This window comes from Mesocricetus auratus, unplaced genomic scaffold (assembly GCF_017639785.1).
Source record: "Mesocricetus auratus isolate SY011 unplaced genomic scaffold, BCM_Maur_2.0 Super-Scaffold_100676, whole genome shotgun sequence".
Lineage (NCBI taxonomy): Eukaryota > Metazoa > Chordata > Mammalia > Rodentia > Cricetidae > Mesocricetus > Mesocricetus auratus.
In genome coordinates, this window is record NW_024429266.1 from 112,381,367 (window position 1) to 112,402,202 (window position 20,836).

Consider the following 20,836-nt stretch of genomic DNA (forward strand, 5'->3'; position numbering starts at 1 on the left):
ACTTTGTTCATTAACTCGTCCCACTGCTGGCTTCTGAAGCCTTTGCTACCCAACGTTTTAGCTTCAGCCCCTACTGTGTGATTGGTTAATTCAAGTTCTTGAAAGCTGTAAGCAGTTGTCACTGTTCCTGCTGTTGTGCAGTGTCCCTACGGTCAGTCACCTTTTAAGCTTTGCTGCCCCAGGTAGTACATTTCTATGAAGTGGGTCATATGGGAGTCTGATCCAGCATCTGGTACTGCAGAGCCTCTGAATGACCCTGTATGCACACTAAGATTTTAGATTGTGATGTGCTTAACATAGTAGTGAAGCAAAACTTGGGCATATTCTGACTGTTTCTTGTTTGTTGATTGTAGACAGCTTTTCACGTTGTAGCCCCTGCTGACCTGGTACTGTAGCTCACAGTAGCTTTGAATTGTGGTAGTCCTGCTCCAGCCTCCTCTGTGCTGAGGTTATGGGTATGTGCCACCATGCCTGGCTTTCCCACATTTTTAAGAATAAAATTTTTTTCTTTTCATTAAAAAGTCATGTTATTTTCTTGTTTCCAGGCAATTTTAATAGAAATCCATTTTAGGCCGGGCGGTGGTGGCGCACGCCTTTAATCCCAGCACTCGGGAGGCAGAGGCAGGCAGATCTCTGTGGGTTCAAGGCCAGCCTAGTCTACAAGAGCTAGTGCCAAGATAGTCTCCAAAGCCACAGAGAAACCCTGCCTCGAAAAACAAAACAAAATCTATTTTAGATACCCATTTTCTTAGAGTTCCTGGGATTTAATATAATAGGGAAAATGTCCAACTGGTCTTCTTTCAGGATGGTAAAGCCACCTTAACAGTTTGTGTGGACTTGTGCTCCCAGACAGCAGAGACTAGCAAAGACGGACAGGGAAGGGCCTGGGATGTGATGACTTTTATAAAGTAGTTTAAAAGCATTTCCCCTTTGAGACAGAATGTTCTCTTAGGCTCTGCCACCCCACAGTTTTGCTACTAAAATATAAATGGTTTTGTGTAGCAGTTAACTTATTATTAGACTCTTATTATTAGACTCTTATTATTAGAAACTAATGTGTACAACTTGTGTTGGAAAGTAGTTGGCAAACAGAAATTTGTTCTTTGGTTTGATTTAGACTTAGAGGAAGACTTACGTAGACTTGATATTAGCTTATGAAACTGTATGTAAAACAGGAAGTGAAGCCTGGCAGTAAGCTATTTCTTCCTGAAGAAAGAAAACAAATTTATATAAAGTAAACTTAGACTCCAGCGTCTTTCCAGTCCATCCATCCACATAGTCCGAATGTAGCATCAGAGAGCTGTTCTGATGTCTTGGCCTCATCCCTACTCCCCAATTTTCTGATTGACTGAGCAGGTTGAGTATTAGTAATTTTGGAACACATCCTAAGTGATTCTAGTAAGCAGACAGAACAGAGAAAGAATATTGTCTTCCTGCACCCTGCGCTTGCACTCAGGGTACTCTGCTCACAACCAAGATGCCAGGCGGTGACCAGCCGTATTGCATCCAGTGCCCTCTAAACATTGTTTGTGCTGGCCCTCTTCTGTTATTTCCGCAGGCATGCCAAGACTTTCCTCCCCAGACCTTTTTTCCTGATTCAGATTCATCCCATTTTTTTCAAAAACATTGTTCAGCTGATACCTCTCCACGAAGCCTCCCTCATCATGTTTGACTGGAGGGCTTGCTCCTCAGTTGGAACAATGCCTTAATTGTGTACTGTCTTGTGTCATCTCATTTACAGTTGCATGAAAAGATTAGCCATTAACTTTTCATGTTTGTTACCCAGCTATCTGTGCGGTGGGTTTTTAGCATTTGATTGTATGCGTGACGAATCAAGTGCCTATACAACCCAGGAAGCGATATTTCCTCCCACCTTCCATCCCTAATTCCATTTGGTGTGACTCAGGTCTTCAGCTTTTGGAATATGCCCTGTCTCTGTCCTTCCTGCCTCTAGACACCCTGGCTCTTTAAAGCAGGCCAACACATCAGTGGGCAGCAGGGCCAGTGGCCAGTAGAACTGATTGTATGAGTGTATCTTTTTATGCGTATCTTGCTTATCTATTTTATGACCCAGATGTATCTGGATTTCCTCCCCTCCTTGGACCTTCATTCCCTTATTCCCTCGGGGCTTGAAAGCAGAATTTAACTTTTCAGGCTTCCTGTCCCTGTGCCTTGGGGCTACACACTCCCATTCACCACATTCCATCCCAGGGGACAGAAATGATCACTCCAGTTCTCTGCCAGAACCTAGGCTGATCTGTTAAGATTCCCATCTGTCTTAGTTAGGGTTTCTGCTTCTGTGAGGAGACACTATGAGCACAGCAACTCTTACAAAGTAAGATATTTAATTAGGGTGGCTTTCTTGCAGTTCAGAGGTTCAGTCCATTATCATCATGGTGGGACATAGCAGTGTGCAGATAGCCATGGTGCTGGAGAAGTCCTACATATTTCAGGCAACAGGAAGTGGTCTAAGACACTGGACCTCAAGGCCCACCTCCACAGTGACACAAATATGACTTACTCAAATAGGGTTGCACCTTCTAATAAAGCTACCCCCCCCCATGAGATTACGGGGGCCAGTTACATTCAAACTACCACACTGTCAAAGGGAATAGACTCATTCTACTCTGCTTTTGAATTGGGAGTGCAAACCTGGAGGCGGTGTCAGGAGGCAAGCCCAAGGCTACATGGTGAGACTGTGTGCTGGATAGAAGCACTTACCACTCAAGACTGGGTTTCATGTCTGGGACTCACACAGAGATGGAAGGTGAGAAGCAATTCTGTAAAAAAGAAAATTATCTCCATGCATGTGCTGCAGTACATGCACCACACACACACACACACACACACACACACACACACACACACACACACTAAGTTTAACGACAAACAAACCCCAAGATCCCCAATCATGCTGTATTCCAAGTGCTCAATAGCCATATTTAGGGAGTTGTTGCCAATTTGGACAAGACAATAGAGACTACTTCCAACATGGCGGACACCACTGTGAATGGTGCTGGTGTAAACATCTTATATCAGGCCTATAGGTTTTTCATGGGTCCATCCCAACTTTCTGCTGTAGGCTAGTTTGTGACTTCTCATCTCTTTTCCCTGTCATTTTTCTGTGTTCCCCGACCACTCTGTGTCCTTCACAACTCTGTGACTTTGGACGAATGTGCTGTTCTCTTTTTGAAATGACCTTGACTTTCAACTTTCTTTGGCACTGAATATTGGGCTTGGGACTAGCACATCCTAGCAGGTACTCCACTGTGGAACGGTGCCCTCTGCCCTTTACATTTTTTACCTTGATGGGGGGGGGCTTTCTAAGTTGCTCAGGCTGGCCCCAAATCGGTGATCCTTCTGCCTCTCCTTCTCCAGTAGCTGGGAATATAGGCATGTGACATCATCTTGTGTTGTCTTCTCAGAGATGACTCAGACGTCTTCTCTGTGGAGTTCTTTGATTTTTCTTCCCTTGTATTCTTTTCACCCATTTAACGTGGCTCTGTTGACTTTAACACCATATTTTATTATTCTTTCCTGTATATCCAGCTATGCCTTTGGAGAGATAATCCTGTGTCATAGCAATGTGTTTAATGAAACCTAAAATGGGTTGATTGATTGTTATCTCTTTGGTATGTTTTTAAAAGTTGCTTAATGCATTGGGAGAATTTTTTTTCATATCTAACATTAAGCTAGAATGACTTCCTGTCTTCCAGGTTGGAGGTTGGCTTAAAAAAAAAAAAAACAAAAAACAAAACCAACAAAACTTCTAATTTAACCAGATTAGAGTTGAGAGACTGTACTAAGGGGAGTCTACAAGGTCAAATGTGACATGGTGGAGCATAGGCAGGAGCTGGCTCACAGGGGGTCAGTATAATATTATCTTAAGGGGGGAAATATGTAGGGAAGATGAAAAATGGATAATGGAAAAAGTGGAGAAATATATTTGAATTTCTTTTTCTTAAGATGTTTATTTTTTAATGTGTATGCCTGAGTATATGTACGTGTACCACATTGTGCAGGTGCCTTCTGAATCCAGAAGCATTATATCCCCTGGAAATGGAGTTACAGGCAGCTGTGAGCACTGATGTGGGTCCTGGAAACTGAATCCCATTCATCTGGAAGAGCAGTGAGACATTTCTCCATTTCTCCATTCCCCTTTTGCATGTTAAAAAATTCGTGTGTGTGTGTGTGTGTGTGTGTGTGTGTGTGTGTGTGTGTGTGTGTATGTGTGATGTGTGCATGTGCACGGATGTCTGCAGAGGCCAGAAGAAGGCAACTGATCCTGGAAACTGGAGTTATAGAGGTGTGAACACCACCCCCCCCCCTTCCATGTGGGTGCAAGAGCAGTAAGTACTTTCAACTCTTAAGTCATTTCTTTGACCCCATATTTGAAAACTTGAACACTAAGGCCAAAAGCAATGAACATAACAAAAGGGAAGGATTTTCATTGCTATGTCTGAAAACATACATTTCCCCCGCCTCAAAGGATCTCATCAAATTTTGATATACTCTTGTGAAATGATTTATTTGAGTAATTAAAAATCAGTTCGCTTTTCTTTTCTGATTACGTTTTACAGCATCTGGCAAGGCTTAATTTCTTCTGAGACGTCCATAAGCTCTAACGGGCTTCAGAGAGTCTGATCATCGCTTAGGGGCCACCACAAACCCGACAGTCGTCACTCATCTCCCCTGGGCGTTCCCCGGCCACGCCCATCCATCAGACCACGCCCCTGAGCCCCAGCAGCCGCAGATTCTTATTGGCGAAGAAGTTGTTCTGGTCCCACCCTGGGGGCCAGTGATAGGCTGCCCAGGCGTGGGGCGGTGGCGGTTGGCTGTCTGGGGACGGGTCCCTGGTGGTGCCTGTCACAGAGACTGGCGGCAGTGGCGGCTGTCGGGGCTGGATTGTCAGTCAGAGAGAGGAGGGAAGATGGCTCTCCCGGACCCGCGCTGCTAGGGGGAGGAGAGGGGCAGGTGGCGCGGCTGCTGGCGGAGCGCAGTCGCCCGGTTGCTTCGGTCGCCGTGGTCGCCGTGGTGGTCGCGAGGCGAGGCCGCGGTGGGTCCGGAGCTGCTCTGGTGAGTCCGCCGCGAACCGCTCGCCGGCCCCGGGGGCGCCGGGAGACCGAGAACTTTCTTTGGTCTGGGAGGAGTGGGGCTGAGGCAGCTGCGGGGGGTGGGCGAGGACTTCGTCCTGGGGCGGCGGCCCGTTGCGGGTAACGGCTCCCGGCGCGAGGCCGGGCGGCCGGCGCGCCTCGGGAAGCCGAAGTTGGTCGTTCCGGCTGCCTGCTACCGACGAGGCTCGGGTCTCGGTTGGGGCGGTGAGCTCGGGGCGCCCCAGGGTCGGCCTGACGCGGAGTCCACCACAGCCTACGGCGGCTGCCGACTCGTCCCCACCGCCCAGCGTCCGGCCCCACGGCCCACGCGGGCTCCGTAGACCCGGTGCTCTTCAAAGCCGTACTCGCCCGGGTCTCGGGTCCCGCGGGGCTGGGGGGTTCAGAGTGCCAGCCTGGTCTATCCATCACCCGGAGGAGCTCATCTTCTGCCCGCGCCGCCCTGGACCCTGGAATTCTGCGTCTTCCGAGGCTACAGTGACTGTGCTCGAGAATCGTCGGGGTTTCCGCTAAACGTTTTTTGTTGTGGTTGTTGTTATTTTTTTCGCCGCGAAACACCCCAAGTTTGTACGCTTCGGCAAAACTGGATGTCTGCTCTGCAGCGTGCACGTGTGTGGCTTTGTACCTTTAGAGTTCCTGAAGGATTTAAATTTGGCCCTAGTGGTTTTGCACTGCACAAAATCGGCTCTAGGACAAAACGCGGGCAGAGGCTGCCTTGTTCAGGTAGGGGGAGTGCTGCTACTACTTAGAGACTGCTACCGGTAGCAGGGCTACACCGGCCTTTTGCAAAGTGGGTGTCCTTTGAGTAACACAGTGGGTTTTGGAGGAGATGTGCCAGCCCTGTGGTTCATGCAACACGTTGCAGCTTTTAAACTTTTATCTGCACAAAGCCGTAAAGATTAGTGTAACCTTGAAGCAGTGCGATAGTTCTGGGAGATGTGTTTTCCTAAGACCTCTCGCTCTGCCGCCAACAGCACCAGCCCTCTATCATTTGTGAGCACTTGTTTTTCCTCCTTTAAGTGAATACGTTTTACGGTTTACAGGATGAATCTTAGTTTGAACCACGTTTTGAAGCACGGGGAAGGACAAGAAAGAAAAAGGGCTGCTTTGTCAGTAGTAGCCTCAAAATCAAATATTCAGATAATCTGATCACTTTAGTGCAAGGGGGAAGTCCCACATGTATTTAGGAAAACAGATTCTGCAATTGACACATATTGAAGTCATTTGACTTATTAACATTATTGCCAGAAACAGATTAGAAATTCTGTTAGTAATCAGAACTAACAGCCTCTGGATATAAACACGGTAGGGAATGGGCTGGGCCAGTGCACAGTTCCTGTTGTCTTTCCTTTTGAAAAATTAAAAATGTATGTGTGTTTGTGTGGAGTGTGTGTATGTGCGCGCGTGCGTGTGCACGTGCGTGTGTGTGCATGCGTGTGTGTGTGTGTGTGTGTGTGCGCGCGCACGTGCGTACGTACACGAGTGCATGCAATTGCAATGGCGCCAAGATCAGTTCGGTCTCTACTTCACCTTGTGGGTGCCTAGCCTATCTGGTCATCAGGCTTGGTGACGAGTGCCTTTACCACTGAGTCATCGAAGACCTGCCCTTCCTTTTTCTAGTTTTTTGTTTGTTTTTTATTCTTCTATTTTATAAAATCCCTTTTAAAGAATGGTGTCATTTTGACAGTAAGTATACATATATCTTCTAGTTCACTCTTACTCAGCATCCTCTTGCCTATTATTTATTTTATAATCAAGCCCAGGAAATCTTCATAGGTGACTTTTAAGAGTGTAGTTCAAAAACCAGTCATCAGATTATTGGTTGCAAAAAAGTAGAGATTCGTGAGTGAGGTTTTTCAAGAAAACTGAAGTAAAGAGAGGAGTTAGTGCTGGCTATGCAAAGTTCTTCTCTGCCTTGGCTACACATTATAATCTTTTGAGGAACTTAAAATTTTTTACTCTCAGAAGGAATCCCCACCCTTTTTCCAATGAGGGCAACATAGGACAAGAACTTTCTGAAATATAGCTGGTATGTAATAAAATATACATATTTCAGTTGTGCCATTTAATGCTTAATATGTTTATATTTGCAAAATCATTACCACAATTAAAGCAGTGAACCCGTACATTGCCTCCTAAAGTTTGTTTGTATCCTTTGTAATCTTTCCTTCTGATCCCTGGGGAACACTCACTCACTTTCTGTTAGTATAGGGTGCTTGCCTGTAAAAGTTTAAAACTTTAAAAAATATTATTAGTTTCCTAGATGTGAACATGGTTGAAAAACCATTTCAGGGGCTGGAGTCAGTGATTAAGAGCACTTGTTGCTCTTGTAGAGGGCCCCAGTTAGGTCCTAGCACCCACATGCTTGTTCACAATCATCCATAACTCCAACTCCAGGAGATCTGACGCCTGCTTCTGACCCTCAATGGCACCAGGTGCTCCTGTGTTTCTCACATATGTGTATGTAGGTAAAATAACATATGTAGGCAAAACACTCATGCACATAAGATCTTTTATAAAAAGTCCACTACAATAGAGCATAGATTGAAAGACTTTGATGTTTGCATGCATGCATGCATGAAGAAAAAGAGTAGACTCAAGGTAAAAGAATTTGGGGGAAAGAATGAGATAATTATTCAAAATTAATCCTTGAGGAGCTGAAGAGAAGGTTGACCAGTAAGAAGGAAGGGCATTCCTGGAGGCAACATCTTAACAAGGAACAAGATAAAGACAGTGTACTCTTTGTTAGAATAGTTGATGTTGTCAATAGTACCAAGATTGGTTTTCTTTTTTTTTTTTTTTTTTTTTTTTTTTGGTTTTTCGAGACAGGGTTTCTCTGTATTGTTTTGGAGCCTGTCCTGGAACTCACTCGGTAGACCAGGCTGGTCTCGAACTCACAGTGATCCGCCTGCCTCTGCCTCCCGAGTGCTGGGATTAAAGGCGTGCGCCACCAACACCCGGCTCCCAGGATTCCATAGTGATTCGAAGGGTCTCAGGCTCCACAGAAGGTGTTCTTCTGAAGGACATCTGTTCTCACAATACTAGGATGTTCTCTTACCTTTTTTAAGGACCTTCAATGTTTTGTCGGTCTGGGCAGGGTGGAATGGTGTGGGGAATTAACAGTATGTCTGTTGCTTACTATTTGAAAGCCAAGTGCTGCCAGACTTTTTTTTTTGGTCCTTCCAGAGTTAGGCTGCCTATCTGAACAAAGGAAAGAGAACATTTAGCAGTTGAAAATGCTGTTTAAACTGACTATGGAGTGCTGAGCCCCAAGTAATACATCTGCAACACAACCTCTACTCCTGTGGCTCAGAGAACATCATGGAAGAGGGGGTAGAAAGACTGTTAAGAGTAGAGGACAGAGCTGAGATGTCTGCTATGAGACAGTGTCGTCTGTGTATGACAGGGAAATCTCATATACCAGGTAATCACAAGATGGTTCCCTAAACCATCCCAAAAAGTGGCCATACCAATTGACAAGTCAGTTTGGGTGGGAGAATTCTCATGAAGTTTCTTCCTTGAAAGAAGAGCTATAGGCAATTAATGGGTGCTTGAGAGAGGAGAATCAGTTTCCCCATGGATGAGCCCCATGGTAGGCTAGCCAATCCCAAGAAGTCAGCCCTAAATGCATAAGAATGCCTTTATGGTTTCACAGTCAAATATTCATAATTTTCATTTATGATCTGTTAAAAAATATTTTGTCCTTTTTTTTCTTTTTTGAGTTATTAAATCTGATCACATACTTTCAGAATGTATGTTGAGATGACAATGTGGTATTGTTTTTAACCCATTGGTCAGTGAGTTGTATAAGACTTCTTATTAGATTTCACCAAGGAGTGCTTGTTTCTGAAGTGCTTGAGAGTGATCTCACAGTGTATCTTTCCCCCTGTTATAAAGTTTGTAGTGCTTTGTTTTCTGAATACAAAGAGAGAGAGCCTGGTTAGAGGATGTGAAAGGGCTTTCACCCTCTCTGCACTGACAGGCTCTCCTTTGGCAGGTTTGAAATAGTTTAGCTATAAAAATGTTTAGGTCTTAATTGTAGTTTGTTGATATCTCAAATTGGGCTTAAATCCTTTCTTAATATAAATATTTTAATTTCACAACTATGAAATAAGGATTTTCATTCCTATATTACAGTTAAAACTGAGTCTCAGTTCCAGTTAAGCATAGGGAGGTGAAACCCAGTTCTTGTCTGAAATCACAGCTCCAATTGTCTAAATTTCAAAATTCACAGTAGTTTGTTAGTTGATAGATGTTGCAGATGGAGTGGCAGGCTGAGTGACCACCAAGCAGTAATTAGAAGAGGGGAACCATTTGGGAAGTTATGAAGCATGAAGTTGATCTTGTTGAGGGAATGGAGAGTAAGGTGACAGTGGGTTAGAAACAGGTGGAGCAAGAAGCAGTTCCTAAAACATAAAACATGCAAGTCAAACAGACTGTTAGACATGTCTAGGAAACACAGAGACCCATCATGTGAACAGTGCAACTGTTAGGTTAAAAGAATAAATAATATATCTAGCAAGTTCAGAGATGTCAAGTGGCAACTTTCTATAGCCGATGGGGATAGACAGTCGATTAGAATCAATACTCTATATTTAAAGGGGGGGGGTTCAAAAAGTTCACAATTGTTTGCCCAATTTAAGCACTTTTAAAGGTCTGTGAGGTCAAGACATAGAAGCTCAGGTTAGAAGAAAGAGATTTGATGCAAAGTTAAAGAATGAGGCTGGAGGAGGAGCTGGCTGATTTGCTGTCTGTAAGGCTGTAGAGAGTTTATGATGAGAACCAGAGTCAACAGTACAGGGTTGGTTAAGTGAGCAGCTGGTGGCAGGCAGCTGGAGCCAGTAGATGAGGCTGCTGCATCAGAAAGTCAGCCCAGAATGAGTAAGGATGGAAGCAGCCTGAAGGCATTGGGGTCGGAAGAACTGGTCTTCTGAAACTTTAAATGATGAAACGTATTCTCAGTTGTCCAAGTGGCAAATTTCTTGTTAGGATCTCATAGACTCATCTTTTTTTGAGCATTTTGAGCATTTACAATGTGCCAGCTTATTAGTATTATTAATTTTAAATATCTCTCTGTGAGGTGTACATATATATGTATGTTCCCATGATAATGCTAGGTTGAAAAGATTTAAAAAAGGACCAGCCAACAAAGATTAAGAAAGATAATAGTAGAACTTGTTATTTTCACAAAGAGAGCTACAAATATGTTTTATACAGTATTAGGTCACTCCTTAGAAAGGTCAGCAGTGTCATGGAAATAAAACTGAGCTGGCCTAAAGTCAGCAATCAGAGCAGATACTCTTCATGTCACCATGTTGTAAAGTTTCCAAGAGTTGATTACAATGTAATGTGAGTTATCGAATTTGAATTCCATCAATCATGAATTAATTATTGGTAAGAAGTCCAAGCAGAGCCGGGCATTGGTGGCGCATGCCTTTAATCCCAGCACTCGGGAGGCAGAGGCAGGCGGATCTCTGTGAGTTCGAGACCAGCCTGGACTACCAAGCGAGTTCCAGCACAGCCTCCAAAGCCACAGAGAAACCCTGTCTCAAAAAAACCAAAAAAAAAAAGAAGTCCAAGCAGGTTTTGTCTTTTACATTCCTAAAAAATACTTCCTTCAGAATAAAAACAGTTGAAAAAGAAATGCTTAAAACAATTTAGAAAGTAACAGCCGTCATAGTACTTTCAAGTACAGTGGGTGGAGCCAAGATAAAACACTTTTGCTGTACCAGTTTTAGCTTTCTAATCAATCACAAAGCAACATCTAGGTACATTTTATTGTATTAGTATATGACTTAATATTTTTTAAAACGATATTTTAATTATTTTACACTTCAGCTTCTACTAAACCAAACTGACTGTTCTACCAATCAGTGTGTAGTCTTACTAAACTATGTGCTTTGATTACTATAACTTTTTAGACAAACATCTGTATTAATGAGACTTACCACCTAGTTTCTGATTGGGAAGATCTATTTTCTCCTGTCTTAGACTAAGGCTGTGGTAGAAACAAAATCAAGGGCCAGGGCCTCATACATGCTAGGCGGGTGCTATACCACTAAGTTACATTGTCAGCCGAGATCTGTTGCATTTTAAAATTATGTCTTGTTAGTAGGCATCACTACCATTAACAATGTTTTCTTGCATTTTCTTATTGTATCCCCATTTTTCATTGAACATCTGGGAATCCACTGGCCAACTTCTCTAACAGTTGAATCCCATTCCAGCTTATTAAAGAGCAGTGACTCACTCCAAAACATCAACCCCCAAGTTAATTGGAATTTGGTTCTCTTGACATTTCTCTCTTGCTTTATCCCTAGCAGTGAACACTGCCACTTAAAATGCAAAAAGCTTTAAGAAATTAAAACACAACTGTGGTTTGAAGAGTGTATTTTTGCATGCTATTATGTTTGGGAAAGAGAAGAGGGAAATGAATGATACTAAAATGATTGAAACATACTGCTTACTGTTTGTTTTCATTTATATTCTTAAACCTATATAAATAGCATTTGTTTTTATTGTTTGTTTCATTGCTTATACCCTGATTCATCTTGATTTATTTCAAAATGGACTAAGGAACACTCACTTCTGCTGTTTTAGGTTTACTTGTCTCCACTAACAGACTGTGAATCCTTTAAGTCACCTACTATGTCATATCCATTTTTGTGGGGAGTAGAACATAGTAGACATTTACTAGATACGAACAAGTGGGTGGTATTTAGGCATTAGTACAAGAAAAGAAGAGCCAGGTTGGTTGTTGGATCCTGGTTGATTGTGGCTTCCGTGCTGTTATGGGCTGACTTGGCTCCCCTCCTAAATATATGTGGAAGTCCCAACTCCTTGCTCCTCCTATGAAACTGGTGATAGCATCTTTACAGAGGTAATTAAGGGAAAATGAGGCCATTAAGGTGGATACTAATCTAATATGACCAAACTCCTTGAACTTGGGACACGGTAGTTAAAGAGAGGTAAGGGTGTAAAGATGGCAGCCATCTACATGCCAAAGAGAAAAGCCCAAGGCTGATTGATCCCTTTCTGGTGGCTCTTAGCAGGAATCCTCCTTGCTTTCAGACTCTAGCCTGGAGAATCTTGGCAACGAAAGTAAATTTCTGCGTTTAGTTTGCCCAGGCTGTGCTACTTTGTTACTATAGCTCTAGGAAATGGTATGGATGGGTTATACGCTTTATGCACCTCAGATCCCGTCATTGCTTACTCCCAAGAAACAGACCTCCAAGTTTAATGCCTAAACCCCCTAGGCAAGACATGGGAGAGAAATGGGGTAGCTTAACGGAGAAAGAAATTACTTACTATTTGTCTCCTCCACCAGCTTCCCAGTAGCTAGTGGTTACATTTTTAGTTCAATTGCGTTTGTTTAGTTTGACCAAGGGAGAGTGCTTATGGGCTTCTTTGTTCTTAACAATCCTGGTTGGGTTTTCAGGGTAGAAAATAGAAGACCAAATGCAGTGCTTTCTCCTATGATGTTAATTCCAGCTAATTGCATTATTATAGCTGCAGCTCAATATTATCTATTTTATTCTGCACTTGTTGCCGCCAGCAGAGTGCGCCTTTTGGGTCATGCCTATTTCTTTGATGCTTTTGATACCCTCTGGTCACCAGCCCCACTGAGCTGCCACAGACTTGTCAGCATTTTTCCATTACATGCTTCACTTACATGCTATGTAAGTCTGTGTAAAGTTTTTAGCCACTTAGTTCCTCTGTTTTGAAATTAAGTCATATTCAAATAGTGCTGTGTTTACTCAGATTTTACAGTGTTTTTGAGATTCTTTACTGAAAACCTACTTTTGAATATGTACAAAGCAGTTCTTTCATCTTTTGGAGGCAGTTTACTAGCATTCTGAAAGTAAACACTACTAACAACAGAATGAAATAAAAGCCCTGGTGCCTGAGGGGAGCAAACTTGTATTTGTCATCTAGCAAAGAAAAAGCAGCAAATGTTGTAAAACTTGGGTCATAACTTGTGCATTTTTGGAGCATCCTTATTATGGATATATGAGCACCCTGGTAAATACTAGTGAGGTGTCTTAGTATTCATATTTTGATGCCAAGATTGAACCTAAAGCCACATACCTACTACTATGCTCACACACATGTGTGCTACCAATGAACTATACCCAACTCTGTAATGATGCTATTTCTTTAGACCTTTTCCTTTCTTTTGTTATAATTGAAAAAATACTGAAACCAAGACTTTCCTCCAAATCGTGCAGATAATTGACAGATCTGAGTCTTTTTGGTTTTGGTTTTGATTTGAGACTCAGTTTCTCTGTGTATCCCTGGATGTCCTGGGATTCTCTCTGTAGACCAGGCTGGCCTTAAACTCAGACATCCACCTGCCTCTCTGCCTTCCTAGTGCTGGGATTAAAGGTTTGTACCACCACTGCCTGACTAGATCTTGAGTCTTAACGAAAGACCTTTCCTCTAGTACCTTACCATGTCTTTTCTGTGGTCCTCTTATTTTCAACGTGGCTGCCATTAACAGATCTCTGCACCTTCTCTTTCTTCTCACTCTCTCCCTTCGGTGAAAACAAAATAACTGTTTAGTATACCTGTAATCCCAGCACTTGGGAAGCTGAGGCAGGAGAAATGTGAATTTTAGTTTAGCCTGGCCTAGGTAGAGACACTGACTAAAGGATGGATGGATGGATGGATAGATGCATGGATGGATGGATAGATAGATAGATAGATAGATAGGTGGGTAGATAGATAAGGCTGGGCATAGTTGCTTATGCCTGTAAATCTCAGCAATTGGAAGGCTGAGGCTAGAGGTTTGGTGTGAGTTTGAGGCCAGCCTGAACTTCATAGAGAGTTCGAGACCAGCTGGCCTACACAGCAAGTGTTTATGAGGATCCAACTGCCTTCTGTTAAGCCAAAACATTAAAGAGGTTTGCAAAAATGGGAAACAATGCCACTCATCTCAATAATATTTTTGTTTTATATTGACATGGGATAGGGTTAGCATTTTATTTTTAAAAGAACACTTAAAATATATTGTTAAAATTCTCAATATTGTAAAAATTAACATAAAATTATTATAACCACTCTGGAGTTTTCAATAAACTTTTTTAAAAAGGGTATTGGTGAAGGCCAGTGTTTTTTGTGTTTTAGATAGTGTCCTGTTGTCAAATGATGGGCTTACAGGTGTGTAACAGCATGCCAGGCACAATAATTTTTAACAGTATAATTTATGTGTAAAAGACAAGCATAGCAATTTATGTGAAGCAAGCATGTTTCTAATTTAAATAAAAAAATCTACTGAGAAAAAAAAGACAGGTATAGCAATTAAAACTAATCTCCATTTAAGAAAAGGATAGGGAAGATGGTAGATGTTTGACTAAAGTGTTCACAGTATTTTGTGTGTGGGTTTTTCTCTTTCCTTCTTTCGCTCCTTCCTTCCTTCCTTCCTTCCTTCCTTCCTTCCTTCCTTCCTTCCTTCCTTCCTTCCTGGTGTTCTGTAACTGTCTTGGGTGGTATAATCAGCAGAAACATTGTTTTAAACTACTGACTTTACTAAGATTATAATTTGACTGTGATGCTAACTAAGTACTTGTAATTAGCCTGCCACTAAATGGCCGGTACTCCATCAGTTGATTTTTCTACTCACTTATCCCCCGCCCTTTCTCAGCCTTCCCCATTGTGTGCTCCTTAAGGACAGAGAGCAGACCTTTGTCTTTTTGCTAGTAGTGCAAAGTAATAGGGAAACCTTCCATTATACTCAGTAAGCAATCAAAGGCTTGTTGAAATATTAATGTTACAATTTGAATACATAGTAATATCGATTTTCTGCAGACACAAAAATGTTGAATGCATTAACCCTTAGCGTGATCTCATTTGTCTGTTTTTGCTTATTCACAGCCTCTTTCTTTGTTCCTACTCTGGTGCTGTAAGCCTATAGTCTGCATAAATTGTATGAGCTTGACAGGGATTGAATGACTGTCAACCTGAGGTTCTGGTCTAGTGACTATAGGAAAAGCATTCTTAATCACTATGCTACTTACTATGCATTTCCATAACAATCATGTCAATAAATTCTCTTCAGATAATTCCTAGTTCAAAATTTTTACAGCAACCTTTTAAAATCTGTCAGAAGACTTTAAGAGTTTTGTGTCTTAGTCATCAGAGTTAAATGAAGTTTGATTGACCGAGATGATACTTGAATCACCTAACAAGTACTACAGTTATATTTTGTGAAAGATAATACATTTTTTTAAAAAATTAGTTCATCCAATAATTGCTCTTGCAGATTTCTACCTAATAATATATTTGAAAATTTCATTTTATGGCATTCTTATATTTAATGAAATACATAATTTTAATTTCTAATAAGAGATTTTCTAAGTGGTTACATATATTAACCAGTCTCTGTGCCATTGGGTGAGGCTTTGGCGACTCACAGATACTGTGCCGTGGCTCTCCCTGAACATTTTCCCTTGGCAAACACACACCTCATCAGCATGAACCTGGAGTTATTTCTGAGCAGACTGTAAAAAGCTGACAGCAGAGAGAAGTAGTCGCAGAGGCTGGAGTGGCTTGACATATTTTAGGCAGGACGAGGGAAGCTGAGATAAGTAAACTCTGCCCATTTTGTAGGGTGGGTTTGATGCGGGAGACCTGAGCCATGGTGGTTGCGTGTATTCAGAGAAGGCATGCTGTTCCGGGAAGATCAATATGGCAGTAACGTGCATGGTGCACTGCAGAAGGGAGGGTCCAGAGCAGGAGGCTGCATGAGCAACTGTGCAGACAATGCAGCCCAAGCTCTCGGGTTGCTGTGGAGATGGAGAGCAGATGGCAAATTTGACAAGCATCGTGATGGGTGAAATTTAACCCTGTATTCAGCAAATAGTTATTAGATACTGTACGTATTTATGCTAATAATATCTGAGCCTAATTTTGCCTATAATTACTAACACAATTTTAAGATCTGCAACTATTACATAATTTTAATTTTTATTTAATTGTGGTGCTAGAGACAGAACCCAGGGCCTTGTGTATGTTAAGTAAGCAGTCTCCTAACTGAGCCGTATCTCAAGCCTAAGATGGTTATATAGTTTATTTTTGAAAAAATATTACATTAGCTGGGTATAGTGGTATACATCTTTAATTCCTGTACTCAGAATGTAAAGGCAGGTGAATCTCTGTGGGTTTTATGTGAGCCTGGCCTATCATACCAAGTTCCAGGTCAGCCAGGGCTACATAGTAAGACCCTGTCTCAAGCAAGCAAGCAACAACAACCAAACAAAAATATTAGTAAGTAAAATAAAATTATGAGCTGAGTGAGTATCCTGTAATACCAGAACTTGGAAGGCTGAGGGAGCATAATCACCATGAGCTCTAAGCCAATCTGGGCTACATAAGACCATATCTCAATGAGCCAAAAGTAAGTAAATAACAGATAAAGTAAAATGGCAAATAATGCATGCTGCTAGTAGAATTCTCAGTATTTTTTTCCTTGTAAGACCCTATCTCAAAAAGCTGGAAGTAAATAAATAATAAATAAAGTAAGATGGCAAATAATGCATGTTGCTAGTAGAATTCTCAATATTTTTTTTTCTTGTAGATTTGTGCTTCTAGATGAACGCTGTAGGTCCTTAAAAAATGAGAAGCAAGGGTTGGAGAGATGACCTAGAAATTGAGAACACTTTTGCTCTTCCAGAGGACCTTAGTTTGGTAGCCAGCACCTACATTGGGTTTCTCACAGCTACCTATAACTCCTACTTAAGGGGATCTGATGCCCTATTCTGGCTCTTAGAGCACCCCCCCCACACACACAACATGTATAGAAATATAATTTTTGAAAGGAGAGCAAAGCATTTTTCTCCAAATATTTTATTGTTTATTTGGTTAGCAAATGTGACGGCAACTACTTTACCATACAGGTTAAGAAGTCTTCTGACAAGAACAAAGAACAAAGAAAAAAGGAAGGAAGTTGCTGACTGGAGAGCTTGATTTTCCGCCCCCACATTCCTGCCCAAACTCCAGTCTTTTGTGTAGATAAGTGCTCTCTCTTCTGCTGAGCTACATCCCCAGCCGCCTCATGAGACTTTTGCATTTTTAGTTCTTTCTAAGGAGAACTTAACATTTGTATTACAAATATTCTTTGAGCCAGGTTTACTGGCCCATGCCTTTAATTCCAGCACTTGGAAGGCAGAGACAGGTGCATCTGGTCTACAACCTGGTCTGCAGAGTTCCAGGACAGCCAGGGCTACACAAAGAAACCCTGTCTCCAAAAACCATAAACAAACAAACAAACACAAAAAAGATTAAATAAAGAGAAGAGTTCTTTTAGTTTTGTAATGCCACCTATCACTTTGTGTAACAGGTTTGTTTGCTTTTTAACTTGTTATAAACTTGATTTTTACCTCAAGCAGTCCTTACAGCAAGCTGTTGGATAGTTTAAAAGAAACTGAAAAGTCCTTTTTAAGTTAAAAGTCATTTTCTCTGCTTAGAGCCAATAACATAAAATATGTATGAATCTACTTAATAACATTAGCTTTTCTTATAAAATAATGTTTTCTATAAGTAAACATTGATTAGTATATAATATAATCAGCATTCTGGGCTATAAACATAAAGGCAGAATGAGGCCAAGAAGTTACAAATCATGTTAGGAATCATTTATATGTTAGTTTATTGATGAGAAAGTTAGACTTGGAATGTTTCCCAATGAATGTCTTTGTTTACAGTAGGCAAAATTTTTCTTACCTTCTGTGGTGGTTTGAATGAGAATGCTCCCCATAGGCTCATATGTTTGAATACTTAGTCCCTAGTTGTTTGGGAAGGATTAGGAGGTGTGGCCTTATTGGAGGAGGTGTGTTCATTGGGGGCCGGCTTTTGAGTTTCACAAGACTGGAGCCATTCCCAGTGTGTCTGCTCTCTGCTTCCTGTCTGTGGATCAAGATGTGAGTGCTCAGCCGTTGTTCCGGTGCCATGACTGCCTACTTGTTGCCATGTTCCCTGCCATGATAGTGATGAACTCCTATCCCTCTGGGACTGTAAGACCCAAATGAAACCTTCCTTTTGTAAGTTGCCTTGGTCATGGTGTTTTATCACAGCGATAAAGCAGATAATAGTCCTTCATTAACTACAAATGTATTGCCTACATATTTGCTTTAATTTTTCCTCTCCTGGAGCTTAGTGAAACCTGGCTCCATTGATTTCATCCCATTGTCCTTGTTTTGTTTTATGTGCTTGGGCCATCAGATTTTCTTTTGATCCCTATAGTTCATGTGTTCCCTCTCGACATTTCTCCTGTTTTTTTCATTCAGAGATTTATATTTTGTTGCCTTTTTTTGGATCTTTCATCATCATAGAACCCTATTCCGTTCCTATATTAACTATACTAAGGTATGGATTTTTAGCATGAATATTTACTTAGTTTGACACCTCCTATACTCAGACTACATCCAGTTTGGGTAAAATCATAATTATTGTTGGATGACTTTACATGTCTCTGACTCTGATCCTTACATTTTCTTTAGTATAAAATTCTTGTGCTGGTGATATGGCTCAATGAAGCAAAAAACACTTGTCATTAAACCTAATGACCTGAGTTAGATTCCCTGGACCCACATGGTAGGTAGAAGGAGAGAAGTGACTCTAGTAAGTTGTCCTCTGATCATCACATACTTACATTGCAGACACACACACACACACACACACACACACACACACACACAGAGAGAGAGAGAGAGAGAGAGAGAGGGAGAGAGAGAACAGAGAGACAGACAGACAGACAGACAGACAGACAGACAGAGATAGAGAGGCACTTCCTTTTAGGATGACTCTTGTTGCATGCTCTGATGTCACCTTGTGATGGTTAGTTACTGATATAAATGTACTATTAAAAAGTGAGAATGGGGCTGGGAATATAGTTCAGTTGAAGAGTGCTTGCCTAGCATGCATGAAGCTCTGGGCTTGATCCCTAGCACAGCATAAGCCAGGTATAGTTGCATAAGCCTGTAATTCCACAACTTGGGAGGTAGTAGCAAGAAGGCTAGAAGCTGATTCTGAGAATCAACTCAGAGAACAGAATCCATGATCCAAACTAGCAAAAATGTATGTTTGTTCATGTATTCATCCATAAAACAAGTATGTATGTACCTGTTATGTGTGAGCCAATGAATCAGTGCCATACTGTAACTTAAATGGTAAAAACATGACTAAGTAAGTGCAAGATGAGAGTGGTCTGTTTGGCAGCTGTTTTGTTTTGCTTTTTAAAGAACTTAAGGTTTTACTGATGCTAAGTCTGATGTCTTAGTTAGGGTTTCTATTACTGTGAAGAGACACCATGAACAAGGCAGCTCTTATAATGGAAAATATTTAATTGGGGCTGGCATACAGTCTCAGAGGCTTAGTCCATTATCATCATGGTGGGAAGCATGATGGTGTTCAGGCAGACACGGTGCTGGAGAAAGAGCTGAGCGTTCTACATCTTGATCCACAGGCAGCAGCAGGAGACTGTGTACCATATTGGGTGTAGCTTGAGCTTATGAAACCTCAAAGCTAGCCTCCACAGTGACACACTTCCCCCAACAAGGCCACACCTACGCCAACAATGCCACACCTTTTAATCGTGCCACTCCTTTTGGGCCCAGCATTCAAACACCCGAGTCTGTGGGGGTCATTCCTATTCAAACAACCACACATGATATGAACTCTTTCTATGGAACTTTGTTGCAAAGGAAATTTATAAAATTTTAGGTTCCCTTGATAATAGTGTTCTATTCTGTTAGATTTCTCTGGAGTTATTATATTTACACAGATACTTGATATGTTTACTATTTCTGTCCTTTAAAAAGCCTCCAAAACAAACATTTATCTACCTGAGTCTTTACCTTGGTCTCAACTCTTGGATCACAGTTAAACATCTGTCCCAAGAACAGCTGCCCTCTGGGATGGCAAGCAGTTGTATTTAGGCCCAATATAAGGAAATTATGGCCCAACCAGAGATTTATTGAAGGAGTTTAGAATTAGGAAATTGAGACACATGGGTTTGACATGGAAATGCTCATGGATGTGGAGCAGAGATGTGATGATAGAATAACCATTGTGGGCTACAGCACTTCAGTTAGAAAGCCAGTGAGCAAATAACACAGCACATAAAGTGACAAGAGATGGTGCATGGCCTTTAGAAAACAGACTAACTTTATGTCTAGTCTCCTCAAGAGGGTTCCACTACAGTTCTGTTCTTTGGATGTTCAATTTCTTGAACAGTTTCTTTTAGTCAGAGCTACACAGATGTTGCAATGACACTTCATATTGGTATGAGAATAAACATAGGAGTTTAGCATTTGTTTTTAAAAACATTCTGGGGTTGGGGACATAGCTCTGATGCTAGAAAGCCTGTACACTATGTCCAGAGTTCTGAGTCTGAGCCCTAGAATACATGAAACCTGGCATGGTGGCACACATCTGTAACCTTCGCACGCGGAAGATCGAAACAGGAGGCTCATTCTCAGCCACAGAGGAGTTTGAGGACAGCTTAGGCTGCATGAAACCCTGTCTCAACAACAAAAACCCAAGCATCTGTTTCTTACTATGGCTTTGATGATTTGTGGTTTCTAGGTGGTGTGAAGCTCTGTTTTTTGGTAGTTTTATTATATAGTTTCTAAATCTGTTGTGAATACCACTTTCCACTTTTTGGAAGAGGTTTTAAGCCTCAAAATTCAGAGTTTTAGTTTGAAGATATTATGTATAAAATTGTGTTC

The 20,836-nt window shown here is 41.6% G+C and overlaps 1 protein-coding gene across 3 annotated transcripts in view; it reads left to right on the forward strand.

The window, feature by feature from the left end:
- The first annotated feature begins 4,953 nt into the window (after positions 1–4,953).
- Positions 4,954–20,836, forward strand: part of Fam126a (family with sequence similarity 126 member A) — a 104,987-nt gene continuing 89,104 nt past the window's right edge. For all 3 annotated transcript variants that reach the window (XM_040737380.1, XM_005087112.4, XM_013126019.3), the window contains exon 1: positions 4,954–5,076. The gene's annotated coding sequence lies outside the window, so the exon portion shown is untranslated. The remainder of the gene's footprint in view (positions 5,077–20,836) is intronic.